The sequence below is a fragment of the Halictus rubicundus genome, chromosome 3 (assembly GCF_050948215.1).
Source record: "Halictus rubicundus isolate RS-2024b chromosome 3, iyHalRubi1_principal, whole genome shotgun sequence".
Lineage (NCBI taxonomy): Eukaryota > Metazoa > Arthropoda > Insecta > Hymenoptera > Halictidae > Halictus > Halictus rubicundus.
Genome location: NC_135151.1, coordinates 14,748,765 through 14,774,516, shown reverse-complemented (window position 1 = coordinate 14,774,516; position 25,752 = coordinate 14,748,765). Strand labels below are relative to the sequence as shown.

General features: G+C 43.2%; 1 protein-coding gene and 1 long non-coding RNA gene across 6 annotated transcripts in view; one reads left to right on the top strand and one right to left on the bottom strand.

Moving 5' to 3' along the window:
• LOC143352748 (cell adhesion molecule Dscam2) overlaps positions 1-25,752 on the top strand; it is a 249,819-nt gene that overhangs the window by 77,391 nt on the left and 146,676 nt on the right. The window lies entirely within an intron of this gene.
• Positions 9,728-14,879, bottom strand: LOC143352270 (uncharacterized). Its single transcript, XR_013081886.1, has 3 exons — positions 14,787-14,879; positions 14,307-14,656; positions 9,728-9,836 (listed from the first exon to the last, which is right to left on the bottom strand). It is a non-coding gene; the product is annotated as an uncharacterized LOC143352270 (long non-coding RNA).

Sequence of the window (25,752 nt, the reverse complement as noted above, 5' to 3'; positions counted from 1 at the left end):
TTTTCCCGCAGCCAAACTTCGCTTCCCGACGTAATCGAAACAGAGGCTCGAGAGAGGAGAGAGTAGAGAGAGAGAGAGAGAGAGAGAGAGAGAGTTGGGAAATTTCTCGGTTCTCGCTTCGCCCGGCCCTGTTTGTCGGCGAGAAAAATATTGAATTTTAGGAAATTAAACTCCTTGAACTGCCGCGGCGTTTTCGATGATCCGGGGGGAAAGTTCGCCCGGCGCGGCGCGGCGCGGTACAGCTGCTGCTCCGTTGAAACTTGAAGATCCTGTCTGGGGATTTTTCACCTTTCCGAGGATCCCGCTCGATATACTTTTCCCGAGTTGTCGAGCTGTCTTCTCGTTATCGAGTATCTCGGGATATTACGGGGTTCGGTCTCGGGTGCGGCCCCATCCATCGCGATAATCCGCGCCCCAAAGACCCCCGTAGACGTTTCATAATGGACTTTCTATCCCATTAGCATCGACGGACGGGTCCGGTGATTCCTTGGATCGTTCCTTTTGCCGGATCGTCGTCGCGCGGAATTTCTGTATTTCGCCCGACGGGCTCTCCCCTAAATCATCGTTAAAGCACTCGAGTTCAGGACTTACGACGTTCCGAGCAGTTTTCCGGCGCGCGCGCGTAGTCTGCTAAATTAATCACCAAACTGGCGCCGAAATACTCGCGAGGATTCCCTTTTCCCGGGGAAACTGCCGCGGCGAAAACTTTTAGATTGAACAGCTTTTATCTATTCCCTCTTTTCAGGTCCTGCAAAATGGCCCCCGTAATTCCGAGGAGATTTTTCACTCGCCCGCCCCGCGGCAGACAAGTCTTTTCGTCCACCCCGGCGCGGCGGTGTCTATCCTCTTCCGGCCATCAGAGCCACCGCGCGCTTATCCATCGTCGCCGGATCTACGCGGACCATCAGGCACACTCTTATTTGGCGCAGCGAAACTTTGGATTAAATCATCCTTTAAGCAAACCCCGGAGTTTACGATCCCCGCGCTGTCCCGAGTAGTTTCGAAAGCAGTTAACCAACTTCGCCTTGTCATAAACCTGCATCGATTTCTTAGCAGGCGGAGACTGAACGCCGAAATTGCCCGCCCGCGAGAACATCGACGGTTTTACCCACGGCGACCTTTCCGCGATCCGGTCGATCCACTCAATTATAATTGGTTAACCACCCCGCGCAGCCGGAACGACCGATGGATAAGGCGCAGATTGAAATTATCCTGGCTAGTGGCTTCTCTCTCTCTCTCTCTTTCTTTCTTTCTTTCTTTCTTTCTTTCTTTCTCCGTCTTTCTCTCTCGCCAGAGCGGTAGAATCTTTTTTCCGTTCCTTTTTCAACGGAAAAACGTTTGAAACCGGCACGGTCGCGGTTCAACGGCGGCGAGCAATTCTTTCCGGGCGGTTATTCTTGAATTAATAAGAGAAACGGCTGGAATTTTCAAGGGACCACTTCTCCGTGACAAAGGAACACGCGGGGCAGCTTTCAAAGAAACATTTTTATACCCGTTAATCAGCCGGCCCGAATTTTATGAGATAATTTCGTTGGGTACCGCCGGTGCGCCGGCGGTCCGCGTTTTTTAAACGGCGAATTCACGACGAAACCGCTCATTTCATGGTCACGGCACCCTCCTCGAGATGTTCTTTATGATTTTTTCAACGACCGCGGATACGGGACCCGTTACGCACCGCACCCGCTGTTTAACCCGCCGATTGTCTGCGGGGGGCTGGCATATTCTACTGCTTCTGGGAATAGTATAATTTTCTTATTAATAAGTATACCACCGGCATTTCTGCTCCGTTCATTTCTCTGTTCTTTCGTATATGTTTTAATAAATTATGATTTTATTATTCGTTGATGTCAGTGGATTATTTCATTCATTTTTGTATACTTCTATTCTAACAACATGCCAATGTTGTTTCTAACAAACTAAATCGAAGGTCATTTTTCATCGTATTTTCTGATTCATTATGGTTCCAGCTTTCGTTAATATTCATGGATTATTATAATCCGATTTAATTCAACTCTGTAGCCAATTTTGTAGCCCATAGGCAACATCAATTTCAAGTTCTATTTTCATATATTATATCGGCTCTAATAACCTGCTAATGTTGCTTCTAGTAAAAGTAAATCAAAAATCGCTTCTTGATTATTATTTTATATATTTCTATAAACAAGAACTATTCTTGATATTTAAAAGACATGTGAACGTTGTGTCATATTTTTTTCAACAAATATTTGCTCTTGTGCCAGATACAGGGCTAAAGAAACTGGTGTCATTTATTTTGAATTGTTAATAACTAAAAAATGAGGCCGAAATCACAATTCTTTACTCTTCATTTTCGTCTTATATTGTCATGGAGAACCACCCCTTAAATTTTCTCCCACCTGTAGTCGAACACCGTGTACATTATGATAAGAATCGATACAAATTTCGATAAACATTTACTTATTATATATGTAAAGCAATATAAAATTTTTAGTGCTTTGTAGATGCAGTATTGATTGTTCTCAGCACCACTTATATTTTGTTGGAAAAAGCAGCATAGAATAGCCTATGAAACACACTACTATCGATATTGAATTTTATCAGAATGTCAATGATTCATATCATTTTGTAAAAATTTGAACGCTATGTCCGGTATAGAAAATAATTTAGTACCTTCTCGTTAAATCAAGAACGAAGCTATTTTAAATTTTAATATTTTCCTGCCGTTTTAGGATTTCGATGTACTACCTTTAAAACTTACAAAGCACTTATTTATTTATCATTTATTTGTCATTTAAAATACAAAACGGATGAAGACATTCGACAGACTTGCATGCTTATTGAAGTAATAGTTACATCATTACTAAACATTGCTATAAAGATAAACCTCAGAGAAGAGTCTCATACGTATGAACGATATCCGTTTCATTGTCGCGATTGTCAAGTGTATCGATGCCAATAATTTGTCTTTGAATTCAAGCAGTTATTAACAGTCGCGCCCCCGCGCCGGTCACACGGACCGCGAATTGCATCGGCAATCAATGGCGCGTGGCGAGAAATTATGCGGGACATGTATGGCCGTAATCGCATTACTTTCTATCGCATTAAAACGCGCCGCGTGAAATCGCGTTGTAATTCTTCGATTTAACGATTCCCGTATTTCGCGCTCGTGTTTTTATTGAATCCATTTTGATCCATCCGTTTTATCGTTTTATCTGTGTTATCGTATACAGCGCAAACAGATCGCGCGAGAACGTCAAGTGAATAATAGGCACAAAGAACGAAAAACATCATACGATTACAAATCAGAAAACGAATCACTCCCCTATTTCGGGACCGGGCTTGCTGTATGAAGCAAGATACATATGCGTACACTATAAGTATGTTCAATTTACTTACGATGTTGCAAGGACATCTGTGAGTTTTGTTTCAGAGGTGAGGGACGTTTCCGTGGTGCTTGGTCTCGTAGACGCTGTACCCAGTGTCGCCAGATGAGGGGTAAGAGCACGAATTGAGGGGAAAAATTACCCTCTCTCTGCCAGTGCTAGAGTATGCGTGACAGAGACGGAACGCGTCACGTGATTGGGAGGCGGCGGAAGCGTGGGGAGTAGCGCGGTAGAAAGGGAAATTAGAGTGAGGGAGCGGGGGAGTGGGGGATCTGGTGATACTGGGTTCACCCAGGTCAAGGCTTGTGTCCCCACTCTAATTTCCTCTTCTACCACGCTCCCCACTCTAACTTCCCCTTCTACCACGCTACCCACTCTAACTTCCCCTTCTACCACGCTCCCCACTCTAATTTCCCCTTCTACCACAGTCCCCACTCTAACTTCCCCTTCTACCACGCTCCCCACTCTAACTTCCCCTTCTACCACGCTCCCCACTCTAATTTCCCCTTCTACCACGCTCCCCACTCCAATTTCCCCTTCTACCACGCTCCCCACTCTAATTTCCCCTTCTACCACGCTCCCCACTCTAATTTCCCCTTCTACCACGCTCCCCACTCTAACTTCCCCTTCTACCACGCTCCCCACTCTAACTTCCCATTCTACCACGCTCTCCACTCCAATTTCCCCTTCTACCACGCTCCCCACTCTAATTTCCCCTTCTACCACGCTCCCCACTCCAATTTCCCCTTCTACCTCGCTCCCCACTCTAATTTCCCCTTCTACCACCCTCTCCACTCCAATTTCCCCTTATACCACGCTCCCCACTCTAATTTCCCCTTCTACCACGCTCCCCACTCTAACTTCCCCTTCTACCACGCTCCCCATTCTAACTTCCGCTTCTACCACGCTCCCCACTCTAATTTCCCCTTCTACCACGCTCCCCACTCTTCCGCCTCGGCCTGGCCACGTGACGCGTTTTGTCTCTATCGCGCATGCTCCGGTACTGGCAAAGAGAGGGTAATTTTTTCTCCTCATGTTTACACATTTTTAAGCATCGTTGTCGCTTTGTCGTGACTAACACAAGGGTTTGGTTCTATAGGTACTAGCTACTTCATCAGCAAAATTATCATCAATCACCACATTGTCGTTAGTTCAACAAGTAGCAATTATGACTATATCGGTTAATTGAAAGTGTCCATCAATGTCACCTTGTAACCAAGATTTGACGTCATCGATCCCTGCGTCTGCACACCCATCTACATGTACAACAAAAAAAAACATGAACATGCCAACAAAATCTGCAGGGCTAACATCATCGCCAGTATCAACCATTTTCTCGGAAAATTGTTCAATTTTAAGTGTTCGATAAGTTTGTTGAGCAACTGCTTTCAGTAACGTCTCTTTAAAGTTTCAAGAACTCCCTGATCCATGGGCTGGTTTAATGCTGTTACATTAGGTGGGAGAAATTTAACTTTGATATCCTTCCTAACCAGTTCTCCTTCTGTTAGGTGAGATGGAGCGTTGGCAACTAACAATATTGCCTCCAACGGAAAAACCTTTGCGTTTAGATGACTTTTTACACTTGGCACGAAGTTATGAAAAACTCGTTCTATAAAAATTGCACTGTTTATCTAAACACTTTCCTGGAACTTGTAAATAACTGATAAAGAAGAAATGGTTAAACTTTATCTGAGGAAACCAGAAATATTTAACTTTTCTTTATGTAATTCTGTAGATTTTGGCGAGAAAATGCCGAAAATCCATGTTTCAATCCTAGGAGATCACTAGTTCAAATGTTATGCGTGTGTAAAGATGTGCGATTTTCGGCGTTTTTGATAGGTAAGGGTGCTGCCATGTCGGTAAGTACTCAGCACCACGCATCGTCTAACAAGCGAAGCCGCTAGGTAGCAGCATAAGCACACGATGATGTTGATAATATAGATTTGCAAGCGTAGTCGCTGCCCACACAAACCTAACCTTGGCTAACCTCCTCGCGACTCAGCTCATTGAATGATGTCTAAGTACATACCAATATCGCTCAACTTTACGCACGCATCACTTTTGAACTACTGATCTCCTAGAATTAAAACTTGGATTTTTGGCATTTTCTCAACAAATTCTACAGGAGTGCGTAAGAAAAAGTGAAAAATCTCTGGTTTCCTGAAGTAAAGTTTAGTCGAAGAAATGTTCGGATGTTTTAAGACACGTGGCTTAACAGAGTTTACAATCATCATAAGCTGTAATTAATATTTCCCTGAAGCATTACTACAAACGAACAATGTGATTCTTTCCTCGGGTCGAATGAATTGCCATAAACGTAGAATATTAATTAATTAGCGGATAAAAAAAAGACGGGGATTGTGTTTGACAATTCGGATAAACCGGAAATCCTGATTAACGGGATCCGGATAAACGGAGTTCTACTTGTACATTCAATTACAATTCATTTCCGACCCTTTTGAAAAGCAATTAGCTTCATTGTGCTTCGCGGTTTTGTGCGTTTACGGAGAAAGCTCCTAAATGGAATCCAGCAAAATATGGTGGGGAATATACTACCTATTTCCAGACTATGGGTCTTTATGGAACATTAAAATTCTCGAAGTTTATTGTATAAAACAGGAGCTAAGTAAAAATGTATATCTTACTGTAATTGGTTTAATAAATTGAAAATAATGTAACAATGTTTTCAAATTCTTCTGATGCGTCTACTGCTCTGTACCGGACTCGCCCATTTTTACCATAAACCCATAATTTCCGCAGTCCTCCAGCTATAACAAAAAAATCGAACATTTCACAGTATCTATAAAAAAGTAGTTCTCGATTTTCACCCTGAAGAACGCATACACGTGGATTATTAAAAGTCGTGGATCCTGGGAGATTTGAATAATTTAATCTATGTATAGTCTAGCCGGTCTGGTAGCTCCAAGCATCGTTAATGAATTTGTTACCGAATCCAGGGGATTATCGATCGGGCGAACAGGATATTAGAAATTTTCAACGGAGCGTTTCGCATCTCATTTTGATGGTGTGACGGGGAAATACGCGTAGTTGCTAGCACGTGTACCCGGTGCAGACGGCGTTTATCGTAAGCGTTCCACGTTTCTTCGTCGAAAGCGGCGAACGACCCTTTAAAATCAATTCGAGGAAAAGTTACGGTATCACTGATGGCGTTACCTTATCGCGGGGAAACTCAACGCTTTTTGTATTCGAGTGCAGCGCGATGCTGTTTCAAAGGAACCCGAAGCGGGGGTGTCGTATACTGTGCTGAAACGGTGTACGTGGAAAGAAGAGCGTTAAGGTATATGTTTATGACCCGGCGGTTCCCTTCTTTCTTCGGCAGATCTAATTTCTCGGGAAGATATTCCTTAATTGAAACGGTTTCAACTTTCTATGCGCTCGTTTCTCATTACTGTCAACAATGTACAGTGAAATGATGCAATGAGAACGACAAGCTAGGAGTAAGAAAATGTTTAGCAGCGACTGTATATCTAGAGTGACGTAATTATTATTAGAAGGAGACTATAGGGGCGCTGTTGCTGTTACTGCGTATAATCGCGTATATATTATTATATATATTTTTTCAATTTATACAGTTCTCTAAATGGTAATATGAAAAGTCAAGAGAGAATGGAATTTGAAAATTCATCAAGTACGCAAATAAATATACAGGGTGTTCATTTGAAAACTTTCAAGCCGAATATCTCGGAAAGTATGAAAGATATTAAAAAAGTGTAAAACAAGCGTCCAAGGATTTCGAGGGGGAAAGAGAGGGGCAGTATCAGTTTCTTATTTGGGTGGCGTTTTCAAGGTCATTTGAAGGTCAACTTTCTTTTTCTAATGGAAACCTATATTTTTTATTATGGCATGTTACTATTAACAACTATTGGTATACTAACAACTATTATATATTTAAATGCATAATGATATAACTTGCATGCACGTCCGCACGGAATTTTCTAAAAACGTCCCCAAAGAACGAAGCTTTCAAAATCGATTCTTTGATGTTTCAATACGGCGGAACGCCCTTAAACGCGCAGTGCTCGGATGATATCGTTCGCGGGATCCTGAAAAGGTGGTCGTTCTTCAGGTCCGGTGATAGAGGACACGTTAGGGGGATGAATGCGGCGTTCGTGGTCGAGTAGACGAATTAGTTTGAGCGGGTTTTCCGCGAGCGCGAGCTTCATCGTGCGCCGTAACGAGTGGATTTAAGCCGGCTTGGGCTGTAGAAAGTTCGCGGCCGTGTTCCCGCCCTTTTCCTACCGCAGCCAGAGGGGTTGGTGGAGGGTGTCCAGGGAATCAGTCCTGCGAGAGGCCGGGTTTTTATGTCAGTGGTGGTCGTTTAAATATTCGAGAACGGCTGGTCGCGCGCGGTTTTTCCTCGGTGCCAGCTCTCTCTGTCTCTCTTTCTCTTTCTCTCTCGGTCAGCACGTCGTTTAACTCGGATACAAGTGTGCGTGGCGGGTAAAAAATTGGCTGCCCGGGGGTGACTTTGGTGCGCGCGAGAACGGCCACCATGTGAAAGGCATCGAACCCCAAAGCGAAAAACTTTCCGCCCGCGGCGCAGGGAGGATTAACGTTCCACACGAATTCCCATGCGTGTATCCTTGGCGACTTGATAGAAGAGACTCGGGACGCGGCACAGAGACAAGAGAGGTAAGCTTCCCGCTCTGCCTAATCCCCACCTTGAACGATCGCGTGGCCTTCGCATATGGCACAAGTCGACATTTTACAGCAGATTTACAACCGAGAACCGAAAATACCGCGCGTTTCTTATAACTTTTTTCCACTTCGACACTGCAATGTTTACCTCTTTCTTTTTCATAACATTCCTTAGAAACGGATACTAGGCATAATCTTCGCAGCGTGTATATGTGTACAATATGCCTGTGACTGAACTGTACAAGTGTCTGTTTGTAGGCTGGCCTGACATTCCATACAAGTCTGTTCTCTCCAGACGCCAACGATAAAAAGCGACGTTGCGCGCGCACCAAAAAGCCAAATTTTTCCCTTCGGTTTCCCCGACGGACATAAACCTCACCGTGTCCGGCTTCGCGTGCACTTTGATCCTTGGTGACGTCGTCGTTTGATTGCCGTCCTTCCAATTAAAATCCAGAAATCCGACGATTTTGCGCGGGCCCGAGCACTACCGACCGCCGCGCCGCAAATGTCATTTCGCTTGCGGTCACCGAACCCGTGACCGCGGAAACCCGACGGTATGTGGTTTTTACGGGAGAATAATGATGCTCTTAACCGTTCGTTGCGCAGTTGTTACGATTTTAATGGAATACTTTTGCAACGCTCGCATCGTTTATGATTCCTTGCCGCCGGTTCAATCTACGAGGTTGCGGACCATTAAGGATTACGCTGAAAATTTTTCCCGATGGTCCGCGGCTACTTAAATTATTTTATAATGTATCTGACATTTGGTAATTCTCCTGTGTCTTTTTTAATGACGGGCAGTGAAGTATGGTGCTGGAAAAAGTCGACGGATAAAATGACTTCTAGACTATTCTATGATCTTCTAGACTAGTTATTTATGGTATTCGTGCGTGTAGCATGAACATTTTACACCGTTAAAACAAGCAAGCTTCTTTTCTTTTTAGTTGCAATTTTTGTAATTCTCTACCCATTAATCAGTCCAGGTGACAGTAAAATAAAAGCATAATATAAAAAGTATTCATCATTAATGGCATCAATGTACTGGATTATAACATAAATTCATTCGGTTGCAAATACAAATATGTTTTAACTTTAACGATTTAGTTGTGACCCACTGCAAATGCAGGTAACGGTGACTAAATTAAATCTGCATATATTCAACGATTTTATAATTGATTGATTGATTGATTTTATAATTTTCTACTTTCTTAACGAATGAAAAGGAGACATTGAAGGTAACTGAACGAATTTATGTGACAACCGAAATGAATAGAATTAACATATCCCACAAGATTAGAAAGCTAATACGAAAAGTGTAAAAAATGAATATCAACATGAGTAAATGTTGCATGTGCAAGATTTTGAAAAAAGTGCAGACAAAAGAAAGGAAAAAGTGGGGAGTGTAATTTCTGCTATACTTGTAAATGATTACGACGGAATTTTGTGCAATGTGAGAACAGAGGACTTTTTGAATTTTACACTTTTGACGGGCAGGTAGAGTAACATTGTTCCCAGGGCGAGAAAATTTATGGCCACGTGTAGACACTCGTGTCAGAAAACGTTGTCGGTTCTTTTGTTCGGTAATACCGTATCAAGTGGGACAGGAACATAGGATCATTCGTGACAAGTGCAGTGGCTCCCGCCCAATCTAATGTAAGTACACTTCTGTTCCTCCGCCTTTCTATAGTTAGGCTTTTCATACTTGTCGCTAGTGGACTTACCTACCAATCCCTTTCCCGCGAGTGCTCAATGCGTTATCGATTCCTACATCTGCGAAGATCTGCTAAGTGTCGTCGCCGCTGAAACACCGGCAAGCTGAAAATAAAAGAGCCATTAATTTTTTCTACTTTTTATTGAATGGTGCGTTTCTTCTTTTCATTCTTCAGTGTTGTTTTTCTTATTAGAGGTGTCACTAAAAATCACCGTATTAAAACAATGAATTTAAAACAATGTTCGCATAAAATGCTAATAATGTAAATATAATACGAGTAAAATGCGTCTACTTGTATATGTATAGCATGAGAAAGAGAATCGTACACAGCGAAAGTATATTTTAGTGTCCTGCAGTTAAAATAGCATCGATTGTAACGGATTAAGAGCCAAGACTTCGTCATTCACGATAAGGTAGAGTTACTACGTTACCGACAAAAATAGGCGAAAAATGGTTTTACGTACCTCAACTTTTCGTCCCTATATGAGAATATTTTTCGCTGGGAAAGGGCTCATTCGAAAGAGGAAGGTTCAATCTAGCACGCGCTGGTCATCAGCTGACGAGATTATGCAGATATTTGGCAATATAAGCGTTAGAAGTAGGCCAAAAATTGACGATGTGCATGCCGTGGAATCCAAGCATTTTTATGCCATTGGATGAGTTTTCTGGATGAAATCGAGAGTAGCGAGCGCTAGAAAATATCTCCAGCTACAAATTGAGCGACAGTTTGTCTTGATTCTCTGCGAAATAAAGACGAAAACTTGAAGCACGTTTCTGGCGTCAGAATTCATAATATCGATAATACAGAGGAAAAAATGTGACAAGTTTAGTCACAGACTTAAGACCCGTCGGATCAAGACCAAGACGGATCTTAAGTCAGTGGCTGAAGGCTCTGAACGGAAATTATACAGCAGTTACCGACCTGCTGACTCTGCAAAAGTCACATGACTACCCTTGGCTCTTAAGTTCTGACTAAAACATTCGATTTTCTTATTCGAAAATACTCACCACGTTAGAATCTGTGAATCGATCCGCTTGAAGGCTCCACTGCATTATTGAACATACGGGGGGAGCAGTAAACAGTGTTTCCAGGCCGGATCCTCCTTCAGTCATGAATAGCCGCAGTATCATCCTTTCTAATCGAGCCAATATCGTAAACAGATTCGGCCCGCGATCACGCGAAAGCACACCGATAAGCCGGCCAGCTAGAAATCATGCTGATCGCGTACGAAATAATTAGTGGTGGATCGTGGGGCTTTGGGGTCGATGAGAATCGCTGACACGTTCATGTTGCGTTCCACGAGTTCTCGAATTCAAAAGTTTACTGTTGAATTGTTCGCCGATAACCCTGACCAATTCTGTACAGAATCCCTCAGTGAAATACTTTGCTCGTTAATTAGACATACAGTAAATATAAATTTTCCTTTTGCTTCTATGAAATTGTTGAGGACAAAGAAGTTCTTATCATTATTAGCACGTATGGATGACATTAATTTTTTATAAGGTTTAGGAATTAATTTTCGTTGTGGTCAGTTCGAATAATCCGAATTTTAGTGGAATATGTGGAATGCAAGTAGGTTGTAGTAGTATCCTATCCATTTATATCCTGATAAATTTAAATAACTTTGACTGACTGAGAATATTTGGAGTTTACATTCGGCACTTAACAAGGTGAAGTACAATTACAAATTCAGGTAACGGCACGAGTGGAAATAGAAACGGACTTCGTAATTTTGGTTTCTATCGTTTCCAGAATATTATTTCTGCGAAGTCGAGGGCAAGCACGAATGCGGAAGATATAATGGTTAATTCTCGATATTCTGTACGTTATTAATATTCATTCGTGGGTGTCTTGGAAATTCGCAAACGATCCGGTTATTTCATGAAATATTTCACGACATTTAACAACGCATTTATAGAATTCATTTTACGGACGATTTCGGCCGGCCCCCGCGGCGCTGTTTCGGCTATATTTTCCATTCGCAACGGTAAGTCGATCCAGTGGTGCGTTCAGTTCGATTTATTATGCAGTCTGAATTTTTTTCCGGCGCACAAAAGCGTGCCGGTGAACGAGAACGGGTCGAATTGAACGCGCCGCGAAACAGCATTAACTGGAATCGATGATTTCGCCTTTCAATTACTCGCCTTCTTTAGGCCGGCGCGGCGTTGCCTGTGAATAGTCTCGCTCGTAGGACTCGAAAACTCCCACGTGCGTCGGCTCCATGGAAAACTGTTCGGCGATTAATCCACGCTTCCCCTCCAAAAGACTTGTTGGACGCAAGCAATTAAATCCAATCTATGGTATGGTTCGCCATAGATCGCTGGAAATCCAGGGGAAGCCCGATTTTAATGAAGCGGAAACTCTTCTCTCGAAAAGAAGAACAATACTAGACAATACGCCCTTTCTTGTCCTACTGAATGACTATTAATGCGAAAATTTATTGCTCCTGGCGTATGAAATCGCACGATCTTTTAGACAAGTATTGTTTACTACTTCAGATCTTTTAATACTTGCATAGAATAATGGCAACAATGTAACCAGAATATTATTGAAGTGTATGGAGTTCTGGAGGAACTCATCACTTCGCTATGAATTTTGTACGTTCATGGTATTTTTAAACTTTTAGAACTCGATACCGTAAAATGTTTAGGGCGGCCTTCTCGTTCAGCGACGTCGATAAAAATTTTTTACATGGTTACGAATCAAGAGTCTTGACTTCTTCTTTATATGTGTGTAAAGTTTGAGGAAAAAGTGTTATAATTAGATTCTAGTTATATATATATCAATGTCTGCAGCCCTAAAATTTTGATAAAGTTATTACACCTTTGAAAAATGCAACAAAAAAATTAATTCCTTGGGAATGGGAATATTTGAGAGAATTTAATGAAATTTTTTTACTTTTGAAATATAATCTAGAATGTACAAAGTTTCCTACTAAAATTTTGGTAATTTAATTTATAGAAACCTAGGTCTGTAAAAGCTTGTTGTTAAAGCTATCGTAGGTATATGCATTGCCTCTAATTATTTATGGTGAAAGATTTGTACTTTAACAATAGGTAGTCTAACACTTGTCTTAAATATTTTTCCCGTGTCTATTTTTTCCATAAATATATTTTTAACATAACATACGTAATCCTAATAAAAATCCATTGAATTATAGCACGAATTAGAGAAGGTACGATAGAAAAATTCGATTTTCCTTGACCTTTCTTACAGCGGCGGATTACGAAGTACTTACAATTGTCCACTGGGGTTCTGTCGCCGGTTTGAAATCCCATTTAAAATTTCCCACGTTAAAAATCCCCGTTTTACGGGTATATATCATACGGGAACGAAACGGATTTCCAGCGGACAGTTCTTGTTTTTTCTCTCGTATAAATTCTATAGAGCTGTCCTCCATCGTGGACGATGCTTATCTCGTTGATCCAATATATACATAGCGTTCGCCCGCTTCAAACGAGAGGAACAATGAATATTTTCAGCGTTCCTCGGGCTCCCTTGTCCCTCATTGTTTCGCCAATGGATAAACAACGGGTTCCGCCGGAATGGCCGTCGCGGTGAGTACAGTTTTAATTCAATCCTGAACAAAGGGGAAAGAACTCGGCCACTTCGAGCAGCTCGGTGAAACAGAAGATCAAGACTCTCCCTCATGGCTATCGTTTTTCAACAAGTTGAAGAGGCCGTTGCGCGCCGCGTTGAAGTCGAAACATCGTCCATTATGGTGGTTATACAGAATATTTGACCACAGGTGGAAGAAAATTTAAGGGGTGGTTCTCCAAAGCAATATAAGACGAGAATGAAGAATAAAAAAATTGCGATTTCGGCTTCATTTTGTAGTTATTATCAATTAAAAATCCGCCTAAAATGCGGCAACCCGGCCGACAGAGGTGTACGTTGCTTACGGAATAAATGGAGCCGAAATCACAATTCTTTTACACTTCATTTTTGTGTTATATTCTCATGGAGAACCACCCCTTAAATTTTCTACCACCTGTACTCGAACACCCTGTATAACTACGGACCTGATAATTATTCAAGTTTATACAAGCAGGAACATTTATGTAGTAATTATCTGTTAATACAAGAGGCAAACCATTCACTCGGACGAGATCGAAAGGCAAATAGCACACCTGTTTGAATTTGTAAATTATTAATTGCACAGAAAGAACCTTGACTCTTAATAGCAACAATTTTTATGTTCTTCTTGGATGATCACGGGCTAATTTACATTCGAGACGTAAAACTGTCAATTGAAACTACAAAATGCAATATCATTGAATATTGTAGAACAATTTTGGTTACCGACATAAAGATTAAAATGATCACAGGTATTTTTGGAAGCTGATAAAGCATGTCCCGAGTCACACGTATCTTTGGCTGTAGCGAAATATCGACTAAGCGGTCACACTTGGGATTACGGAAACAATGGGATTACGGAAGCATCGATAATAGAACATTTAAAGCTCTTCTTACACCGTACAAGTTACATCGGTTCGGAATTCGACAACTTCTCGGCTACAATTCCTTCAATTTTGCGAAGCAGCGTATTTTCCGAATAAAGTATAACGCGCACCGTCCGACTGAATGAAATCCATTACTGGGAAGTATCTTTGCAGGGGGTGGGGGGTGGGGGGTCGCCGAGGAAAATATCGATAGCGTTTAGCCTGGAGCGGAAATGCTCTGTAGTCAACGCGCGGCGGCGTGTTCCGTTGCCTCCGTGTGCAGCTAAACCTTGCCGCGGCGGGATACGTGTATCGTTAACGGTTTTTGCTCGTCGGACGATCGAAATCGATTCCCGTCGGCAAAACAACGGGACCGCAAACACATCGCCGGCCGATACACGTTCCTGTGTTTCGTCGTCCGTCGCGCAACATGATGTCACGAATCCCCGAACGGCCGGACGGATTCCCGTGCAGCGCGTTCCTGTAATTTCATTAGCAATTGAAATTCCTTCACAGGCAGACCGGGCAACGAGTTGCGTGCGACCGATTTGTACCGTCGGTTATACGTCGCCGTGATTCTATTCAGTTGCCCCACGATTTAGAATACTTACTGTCTTTCGGCCAGCCCCGGCTCGTTAAGATGATAATGCGCCAAGATGGCCGACAGAGTCATTGTATTTTCGACCGCCGGCACGGATCGCCCGACAGACCTGGAACATGCCAGCCCTGTAATATTAATGTCGTCGGAACTTGATGCAGTTTGTGTTATTGAGCCGTTGGCGAACAACTCCGCCGTCTCTGCGACACAGACACGCCACGATCTTCAATCGGACGGGTTCGGTTTCAGGTTAACATCCTGGCTCGATTGGGCTACAAAGTAGGTTATCCTGTTCGACCATTATATTACAGGAGGGAAGATTGATCTCGTTTCTGTAGTCTGTCTTTCGTTTAATGGTACCGGTGCAGTCACTTCCTACTCAAACCACTTCCGTTCAGTTTACGAGACAATTTTCCTGAATCGACTGCGGGTGGATCGCTTGCCGCACAAAATTGAGGATGTGAATGCACTTTTCGCTTAAGTATACGTACGAAGGAATATTCAGTCAGCGAAATTTCCATAGATCCGGTAAAAATTTAATGTATTATTTTCTGTATTTCATGATTGAGATAAATGTGTTTTCGTTTCCCTGACTAAAATTGTTTTTTTCAGTAGTATTTTTAATTGTTGCGTACAATTTTGAATAATACGATAATTGCTAACATCGCATCGAAAACACCTGCGAAATTGCCATAGTTACAGGGCTTTCTGTGGGTATTGTATACCGTGTGAATATTTTATCTTTTCTTATATAAAGTAGGCAATATTAAAGTGGAGATTGTTTCACGAAGGTTATATATTTTGCGATTTTAAGGGCGTCTTCATTCTAAATAATATAATATTCAGGTATCATCTATTTTAATTGCTCACGTGCACTGTGAAATCGTGGAGGAGAAATATAACTCGGTCCTATTCTACTGTGCGAACGATGGCCGTAATTCTTCAGTAGTATTAGTACCTATAAGTCAGACGTGGTCGCCCATGTTCGAGGGACTGCGAAGGGGGTTACTCAGGGACCTGTCAATACATGACGCAATCTACATGACGATTTCTAACCAATATTTAATTAACATGTAATACAATTTTGGACGATTTAAAATTTTATCAACTACAATATTATTAAAATAAAAATTTATCACTCTAGGAGAATTATAACTCGTGTTAGATCAAAATTTTACGTACAGCACTGCCAATTATTCAGCAAACTTAGTACTTCACCTACCGAAAGCATTTTAATTAAAAGGATTATTAATGGAGGATTAATATTATGAAAAGGGAGCTTAAAAATCTTTTTTAAGTGTCGATATTTCGAAAGAGTAATTTGTCCATTTATTAAGAAACTTGTTTAATTAAAGAGAGTAACTTGTCCATTTATTAAAAATCTCTACCAGTCTGCATCGCCCGAATTCGAATCCGTGCTTTCAAATAGACTACGTATCCAACAAAGAGCGGAGGTACCTCGTGTTGCGATCGAAATGGAAAGTTCGAGTACCGGGACAATTCCCGGTGGAATCGGGAGCGTGGGAAAAATCGGGGCAACGATGGACCGCGTTTAATTGCAGTCCAGATTTTATTATTCCGTCGGACAAGTAATTGCAATAAAATTAATTCGTATATCCATTGGATGGGCCGAACGACGCGCAGACCATTAAACACGAGGCCGTCCATCGGGCAAAAGCGAGAGGGCGGTATAGTGCAGGAGAGAGAGAGAGAGAGAGAGAGAGAGAGAGAGAGAGAGAGAGAGAGCAAAAGAGAGAGAAAGAGAGATAAAGAGGTAGAGAATGAAACGTCCCGACGCCGGGTTCGGTGTCGGCATCGGTGTCGGCGCCGGCGTCGGCGCGCAGGACGAGTCACTCGTTCATCCTGGCCGTGGATGCCCGTCGCTAATGGAGTACAACGAATTACTACTAATTAACGGCGGGCCGCGTGCCACCGCGTGACTCTGCGTCACGCGACAAATCCCGGGATTTCCCTTCGACGCTACAACACCAAGAAGTCCTGCCAGCATAATTAGAGTAATGTAGTCGTTCCCGCTGATGGGATTGGGCATTAAATGCCCGTAACGCCCAGTTGTGCACTTATCACGCACGCTGCACGCGATGCAGCTTGATTAAGTCCGCCTACGGAATGGACTCGGCCGCAATGTAATCCCAGGTACCCTCCTGGAACTCGGAACGACCAGGAATTTTAATCCCGCGGAAATGAAAAGAAGATGTTAAGGTACTTGAATCTCCGGGCATTATTACACGTCCAGTTAAGCTTACGGTTGTTGTTGTTCGCTGGTGGGACCATGTGCGTCGAATACAGGATTCGCCCATGCTATAAAATGTGCAGCTTTTCATGCCAATTTAGAGGTAGTCTATTTATATTATCGAGGAGTAACTAGACTAAGGATTTCACGCGTTTATGGGGTGTGTGAAACATAAAACAGTGAAGGCATCAAAAGAATTTAGGAATACCGTCATACTATTGGAAACTCATTAAATTTATTGAGAAAAAAAGTAACATTTTATTAAACGCCTGTTTCTGTTTAAAATATTAACCCTTAGCACTCGAATGGTGACTGTAAGGCACCACTAAAAATTGCTGTGTCATTGTTCAAAATATTTTTTACATTATTAAATTTGTTTGTATTTGATAAATTACTAACCATTTTCGTATGTATAACATGAAAAAATATATGTATATAAGGGAGATATTCTAGGTCGGAAGAAATGTTTCGTTTTGGAGTTAAAATAGCTTCGAGTGCAAAGGGTTAACAAAGGACACTTTGCACAAAACGTGGCGTGCTCAAACTATAAGTGCACATGCTGTCAAAAACCAAAGCCTCAAACTATACAAACATACATTCTTAACGCAACCTATGTCTTAATTAATTTTTCCAAGCATTGCGACTCATTTTAACAAACAGCAACCTTAAACATCGCTACGAGCAAGTGCAGCACGATTTACAGCTCCACTGGCATGCTTCCATTTAGTCGAAAACTGTACGCCACAGTCGCGTACACCGCACACGTACAGTAGGTGCAATCAACTCGAAAGTGCACACTCGTAACCCGGCAGCTTCGCATCGTTTAAGAGTACTTTGATTTTTTCCTTGCCGCAAGACAAGCTCGAAGTACTTAATCCACGTGTAAGACAACAATCTAGCCCGCGAAGCATCTTCCCTTTTACCTACTCCCGTTCTACGACGAATGTTTACGTCCGTGGTCGAGATAAAGTCGTGGCTTTTTCCGGGCAATAAACTTGCACCCCTAAGACCAGTTGTTTCGCGGAACACCGGGTCGTAAGGGGGATGGTCCGCGTTCCGGTAAAAGGGCTTTCTAGCTCTCTTTTTAAAAAATATCAAATTGGTTTTAAAGTATAATCTAGACAGCGGGGAAAACGCCACAAAGAAGAGAGACACGCGAGAATCAACCAGCCTCTCGAAATCTCGCTGGTTCGCGAAGAGAGGAATTTTTAAGCGTCCTTTATCTCTCGCAAAGGAACACACACGCGCGCGCGCGCGCGCACACACACACGAAGACAGAGAGACGTTATCAACGGGTTCGCAAATTACTAGGCATTATCGTTTTCCGATTTTCGCGTCTCGGGGCTTTTTGACCCGACGTCGCATTAGAAAATGTGCAACCGGGCTAAATATTTCGACAAGAAACTTCGCGAGGACCTTGCACTCGGGGCGGAAAGAGTCTCCGAAGAGGCGAAACTTGCCTCTTGCCTCTTGGCTGCATCAGCCCGATAGTTGTAGCGCCGGGTCGTTCCTGAAATTGTTCGTAATCTTCGGAGGGCTGGTTGCGGGGGGAGGATGGCGCATCCTCGGCGTTCATGACGCAGGGGTTGGAGGCGCGTAGAGCGAAAGTTTCGCGATGACGATCGGCGCTGGAAAGGAGAGAGGCCGCGTTCCAGGTTCCACCCCATCCCCGTTACCACCGGCTACAACCCTCGTAGCCAGCACGGTCGAACAATGGAAACAATACATTGAAATGAGAAAGTTGGTTTGCATTGTCGGGCAAGCGGGCGAGCGAGACGCATCTTCCTCTCCTATCTCTTTCCCCCTTTCGCTCCCGTGGCCGCGCGAGCAGGATGATTCGCGCGTCTGTCTATCTGTCTTCATCCCGGCCCCGTACTCTTTCCCACGCGGCAGTTTTTCCCTTGCTGTCCCACCGCCTTTTACCCTTTGTGTGTCTCTGTGGGGTGCTTGTACACTCGCCAGGGAAAGTACACCCGCGACGGTATTTAAGGGTGTCTTCGGGTCTAAAGCGTCATTTCGTTGGCTTCGTTTAGACATTTTTAAACGACGAATTAACGGGTAGTCGTACGAAGAAACATTACCATTGAAATTGTTAGGAACAATTGGAAATATGCCAGTCGAAGAAAACGATACTCGTTTCCAACGACATTGAGATCCGAGACCCACAGCGAAAATAGAGCAGGAATGATTGAGTTCTCAGCTATGCGAAGTTCTGGAATGGTCAGCACAAAGCCTATTTTCAATGGGTGAAAATCTGAAAAAATTTGAGTAACATCTTCAAACCTCCTGAATTGAGCCTAGTACAAGAGATTTAAGCAATAGTTTACTTAAACGTATGGTTGTAATGCTGTGAGAGACTTACGGCTTCTGAAATTCAAAGTCATGTCAAGTCGTGTAAAGTCATGTGCCCGTTGAGTTTCTTGTGCTCCTCTGTTCCAACACTTCACAACTCGGACACCTGCGAGTTCTAGGCCTATGCCGGAGTCATTTCTGACCGCTACTCAATGTCGCCAGATTAACACTTGTCTCCCACTCTGTTGTTACCCCTCCTACGACGCCATTCCCCCATACCCCGGCGGCGGGCATCCCCACGCTTCCGCCACGGCCCGGTCACGTGACGCGTTTCGTCCCTGTCGTGCATGTGTCACTATGTCACATGACTAATCCGATAATGACAGAGAGGGGGTAACTGTATTCCCCTGAATTTCCTCGATCTGGCACCACTGCCGCTACCGCGACGGATCACGAACAAATCTGGAGGACTAAGCCTTAGGCTTCTCAATAATCGTCTGTACGAAATGGAAGCTTGGAAATCTTCTTTCGCACAATAATCGCAAACGAAATTATCAGATTACGAGGCTGAGTTTCCGTTGCTGTTGAAGGGTCTGTTAAAATCCTCAGCCACGAGCCATGGACATCCAAAAATTATGGAACATGATTTCTGAACGAATAGTTTCATTGGCTCAATTTTGCTGCTCACTGTACTTTCCGCGGCGAGTGTACGTATGCCTGATTCCGTCCTCCTTCGTTTTCCCCCGTTCCAGCCGGTCCCCTCATCCTCCACGGTTTTTTCCTCTTGCGAAGAGACGCGCCCCGCCTCGTTTCCCATCGCCCGGCTGAAAGAAAGGATTGTAAACCGCCGGATGAGCCGCGGATTCCGGAATGGGGACTGCTCCATTCGTCGCTTTTCTCTTGGATTCGCGCGGTCGAGCGACCGAGCGAGCGGCAGCAGCGCGCGCGCGTCGGCAATTAGCCGAAGAGATACCTGTCCCCACGACGCTTTTTAATAAGTTAATCGGGTTGTCGTTGTCATCCTCATCGTCCTCCTCCTCGTCGTCGTCGAATCGCTCGCGTTGCCCGTGTGCCAGCCTACGAGGAAACGAGGGATTTTTCAGGGGGTCCTCCGGTCTAGAGCGTCATTTTCTAGGTCTTGTTCGAAAATTTTTGTAAAGAAATCAGACGACTGTTTTGTGCTGCGGTGTTGCATGTATTTTTCAGAATTCGACGATACCTGTGAGATACAGTGTGTCCCACGAGCTCTGTCACTCGAATTTATCGAAATCGAGAAAAGAATAGAACAAAGGTGACCTCTATATCTTCTCTACGCCTCCACTTGCAAGAACATCATTTATACGATATTATGTAGTTTCTTAAACCCTAGAACTTCTGTAAGTAACATTTTCTCATAATGTTTGAATTAACCAAGATATTCAAGTGGACAGTGCTCGAGGGACTGAGTGTATATCGTAAAGTCTAAATCTTATCATTGTCATCATCAACATCCGTGGATGTTGTAGACGTTCTTTAGGAAAATGCGAAAGAAGAGGAATCGGTATACCGAGGTTTTAGACCAGAAGACCCCGTTAAGATGCTGTCGCGCTATCGGTGGAATTCGAGAGGGGATATACGGATTCAGACAATGCCCCCGGGAGACAATACCGGGCGATACAATAACCGTGTGTATCTTTTTCCCTGTTTGCCACGGTGAATGAACACTCGCGGTTTTCGAGTGCGCTATTCACCGGCCCCGACCGTTTGTTAAGTTAACGACACGGCCCGGACATTATGCGGGATCGTTCGGGACGGTTCGTCTCGCCGACCTCGGGAAATTATGCGCGTGTTGTGGTGTGTACGCGTCGCGCGGCGCAGATAAAAGAATGCCGGTATTTTAAATCATCCGGTGAATTATGTGTACATTTCGTGGACGGTTTGTTCGGTCGGGTTGATAAGGATGAAATGTTTTTTTCTCCGGAAATTTGTGCGGCCGGTTAGCTTTTTTTATTACTTCGTACGGACCGATAAAAAAAGTTCCAACCCTGACTTTTCACGGTTTACCGTGCGGTTAGGCGAACCTGGTTACCGAAAACGCTGGAGATTCGCGGATTCGAATTCGACGGGAATTTACAATATAAGTATTTTCATCTGTTGCTAATTATCTGTTTTTGGAAGGCAGAAAATGTGTATCCTTAATTTTTCTGGAATAAAACATACGCGGGTAATAGCATGAACGGCGAAAGTTTTTTACCAAATAGCAACTTTGTGTAAACAATGTGAGACTAGTTTATTCCCAATGGCACGCCAGAACAATCATAACGAATATCGTATTTGCCGCTCCCGTTTTTACGTAATTAGCGAAGGTTAATTCTCCGTGTCTGCTTATGCAAATACTTTTTTTTCCATTATACTCGAACAATAGCATTCACAAATAATAAGGGAGAGCCCAGAGCAAGGCAACTGTGCAGTGTGTTTGAAAAGCGGGTGATTCTGTGTATAAGAACAAAGGAAAAATGTAAAATAAAATTTGTTTCCAACCCATACCGTGTTCACAGGTTTTTAAACAAATTATTTCAAACAACAAATACGCTTCTCTATAGTTAGCTATTTCTACATGAAATAAATTCTGGCAATAACACGGAATTGTTTCCCTGTTCTCGACGTTGTTACACGTATTTGTAAAAATATTTAACAAAAACTGAATAACACCAAAGCATTACACTGTTTGAAAGTAATTTTACACCATAATTGCTGCACGGGCAAACAAAACTGTACCCGGAGCGCTCAATGAAACCTGGAAAAAAATTCAATTCTCATTTGCCATTTTTTTTCCTGAAAAGAACCGCCCTTGTTCCAGTTGTACCGTACATTGTACGCCGTTGTCTATATTGCACGTTTTAGTGATTGTTTCGTTCCTTTAAGTTTTATGAACAAACCTATCCGACACGCGAACATTATGACGATATAAACCACGACTCGTAAATGTGCAGGAAGAGAATTCGGACTGTAGAAACGTCTGTACGTCGGATGCATTACCCTCGGACGCGTAAAAATGTTTAAAAGGTCGGGAATCCGATCTGGCGAGAATGATTTCATTCGGCATTCAGTTTCGACGAGCCAGTCTTGCTCAACGTTTCCCGCGAAAACGTTAGGCGTTCCGCCAAATTCGTCCAAAATTCACGAGGTTGAATTTTCGCGTAACCATACGCCGATAATACATATAAATTTACGCAGACGATAACAACGCTGGGGAAAAAACGCACCCATACACACAAAAACTACATATCACTGTGGTCGATCCTAGTAATCATTCATGTTTCATCGGGCACCGTCCGATCTAATTTTTCAGGTTGCACGAATTAATGTTTAATTTTTAAATTCATCGTCACACACGGGAAAACCGGATCGATATACAGCCCGAGCGGACGTTCAATAAATGGCAATAAATTAATATGAACTACAACTAGATAAAAAATTGTAAGCAATTAATGACATTGTCTTTAACCTACAATGAGGGAGAAGTGAGTCATAAATTTGTTAGATTAATCATATTTATACATAATGATTAATTGTAACTTTATTATGAATTTAAGTATTTCACCATATTGGAGATTTATTAATTAGTTGTGAGATGAAGTAACTTCACAGAAGGTGATGGGGATTATTTTACAGAGCACTAATTTTTACACCTAATATATTTAAGGTGACAGATGATGTTGCTTACAGTACAATAGATGGGAGAAAACTAAAGGTGTGGTTCTCCATGACAATATAAGACGAAAATGAAGAGTAAGATAAGTGTGATTTCGGCTCCATATTTTAGTTATGTGCAAGTAAAAATCCGCCTAAAATGCGGCAACCCGGCCAACAGAGGTGTACGTTGCGTACACGCGATAGAGGCGCGCGAAAGTCGCGTATCCTACGTGGCCGCCTCTTGCACTCAATGGTTAATGGCTTTGACGTCACACGCTTTAGCCAATAATTCGGCTAGAACCGAAAATGCTTATGGAATGACCCAATCGGACAGTTTACATCCGCATTCCTGCCAAATTCCTACCAGGTGACTTCTTGTGAGGCACACGCGTCGCACGCGTCTATGACGTGCGCAACGTACACCTCTGTTGGCCGGGTTGCCGCATTTTAGGCGGATCTTTAATGGATAATAACTAAAAAGTGGAGCCGAAATCACAATTTTCTAATTCTTCATTTTCTTCTTATATGGTATTGGAGAATCACCCCTTAAATTTTCTCTCACCTGTAGTCGAACACCCTGTATATATTTTGAATTTGTAAATGTGAGTATTTCTTGAAAGAATAAAAAAATATTCGTTGGAATTAGGGTTTTATTTAGATATTGATTGTTCTAACAATGTAGCTCTAATAATTCGATCACCCACTGCAGTATAGTGTACAAACATTATGCTCATATATTAAAGCAAGATGAATATCGGCGTCAATGAACTTTTGAACAATGTACGTAATTAGACGATAATTACGAGTGACCACCAGTGTGAAAAATGCATTATTGATAAGAGTATGATCATATTTAATCATGTTGCGCAATAATTTATCAGAATATTATTAAATTATGGAATTTCGATAGTGGCGGCCTGGTTATAACACCCAAAATTGCTGCTGCAGTCACTGTAATCAATGAACATATAAACAGGTGCAGCAAACCTTCATACTTCGACGTTGCTTTTAGATACTCCATCTTGCGCATATGTTTATTTTGTAGGCAGAATTTAAAGGAGTATCGTTATACTTTTCAATATTTCAATATTTTAAAATTAATTTCTTTGGTGAAAATTATGAATTAAAATAAGGATAGGTTCAACCCAGTTTTCTCAGTAAGATTTCTCAGAACGGTGAATTAAAGTTATGGAATCATAAGACTTCTCGGTAATATCTTCTTAGTGCTTCGTCCTGATGATTTTCTGCCAACTTTGAGCGTTGATATCGAGAAAACGGAAGGAAATATTAGAAAATGTAGTTTACCGTATTATAATATAATTAATTCTCTGACAAGTAACATCAATTTCTTTCTAATTTATAATATTACGAAAATCGATTTTTGATCGCCGTCTCGTCCGACTGTGCGTGGTGCGATCACAAGCGAGATACGAAGGTGCAGGAAGTTGAAATATAGCGCGAAGGTGCAAGAGGAACGGAGAAAGAAGAAAGAAGAAAGAAGAAGCGGCAGAAGCATTTCCGGGAGGAAGAGAGTGGCACGAAAACTTTGATCACAAGCCATTAATAACGCGGCTCTCGCGTGGAATCGCAGCCAGACCTAAAAGGTCGGAAGCGGAGTGGTCATTCGAGCACGCTTAAAGAAGAATCGTGAAGAAGAGGCCGGTCGTTAGGGGCTGGGAACGGGGAGTGTAGCAGGAGGAGGCTGGGGGTTTAGTATCCGAGGGATGTTGACGCAAAGCATTACGCAGATGGTCGATGGACGGCTGTGTCTCGCGTCTCTCGAACAGCTAACAGAGAAACAGAAGTGTACAGCTTCAGGGGCTCTCCCGATGACGTCGAGGGTTGACTAAGGTTAGGCCACTCAGCGTATCACGTACAACTCGCCGTGGAAGGGGCGAGCGCGAACACAGTCGCGCAAACATCGGTGTGCACGCGTGCCGGTTTAGTATTCGACGACCACGGCCGTCTGCATGGAGAGAGCTGGTTCTCTCCTTCTTTTCTCTCTCTCTCTCTCTCTCTCTCTCTCTCTCTCTCTCTCCCCGGGCCCTTTTCCACTGTTACAGCGGCATCGCCGAGTACATTCAAAGAGGGAGAGTCGTCGAGTACCTCCGTCAGAGGGTAGCGTGCGGCCGAACCCCGTAAGGGGTGGTCACGGGGGTGAGGGGCAGCCAGGAGAGACCCTCCTCTCGTTCATTCCGTCCTCCTCCAGCTGGCGTCTATTGTTTAGTTATTCTGATGAGCCAGTGCATTTCAAATACACTCGAGCGGGCCATTATATCGAGGAACACATCACTTTCTTTCACGGGATCGGCCGTGTGCCCGCGCGAGCACGTGCTCTCTCTCTCCGTATTCGCGCCGTTCCAAGCGCGGATTTCCTGTCCTCCGCGACGAGCATGCCAGCGATTCCCGGCATTTTGATAGGGCGCACTGTCGTTAATTGGACGCAACCGTCGAGACAAATCGGTAGCGCGTGTCTGTCGCTCGTCGCACGTTTCACAGAGACGAGTCCTCCTCCACTTGAGCGGAAGAGCCCGTTGATTCTCCGGCGTAAACGATTCTTGACGACCCGGCAAAGGAAATATATAAAATTCGAGGCACCGGCGTGCGGAAATAATGAGACCAAAGTAAAAGGTCGCTCGCTCTTTCTCTCTGTACGTTGTTCCGTTCAACCGCGAAAATAACGCAGTCGATGAACGAACGCGTAGGTTCCCGTTTTTTTCTCTCTCCGCTCTCCTCTCCCTGTACCCGTCCACCCATTTCA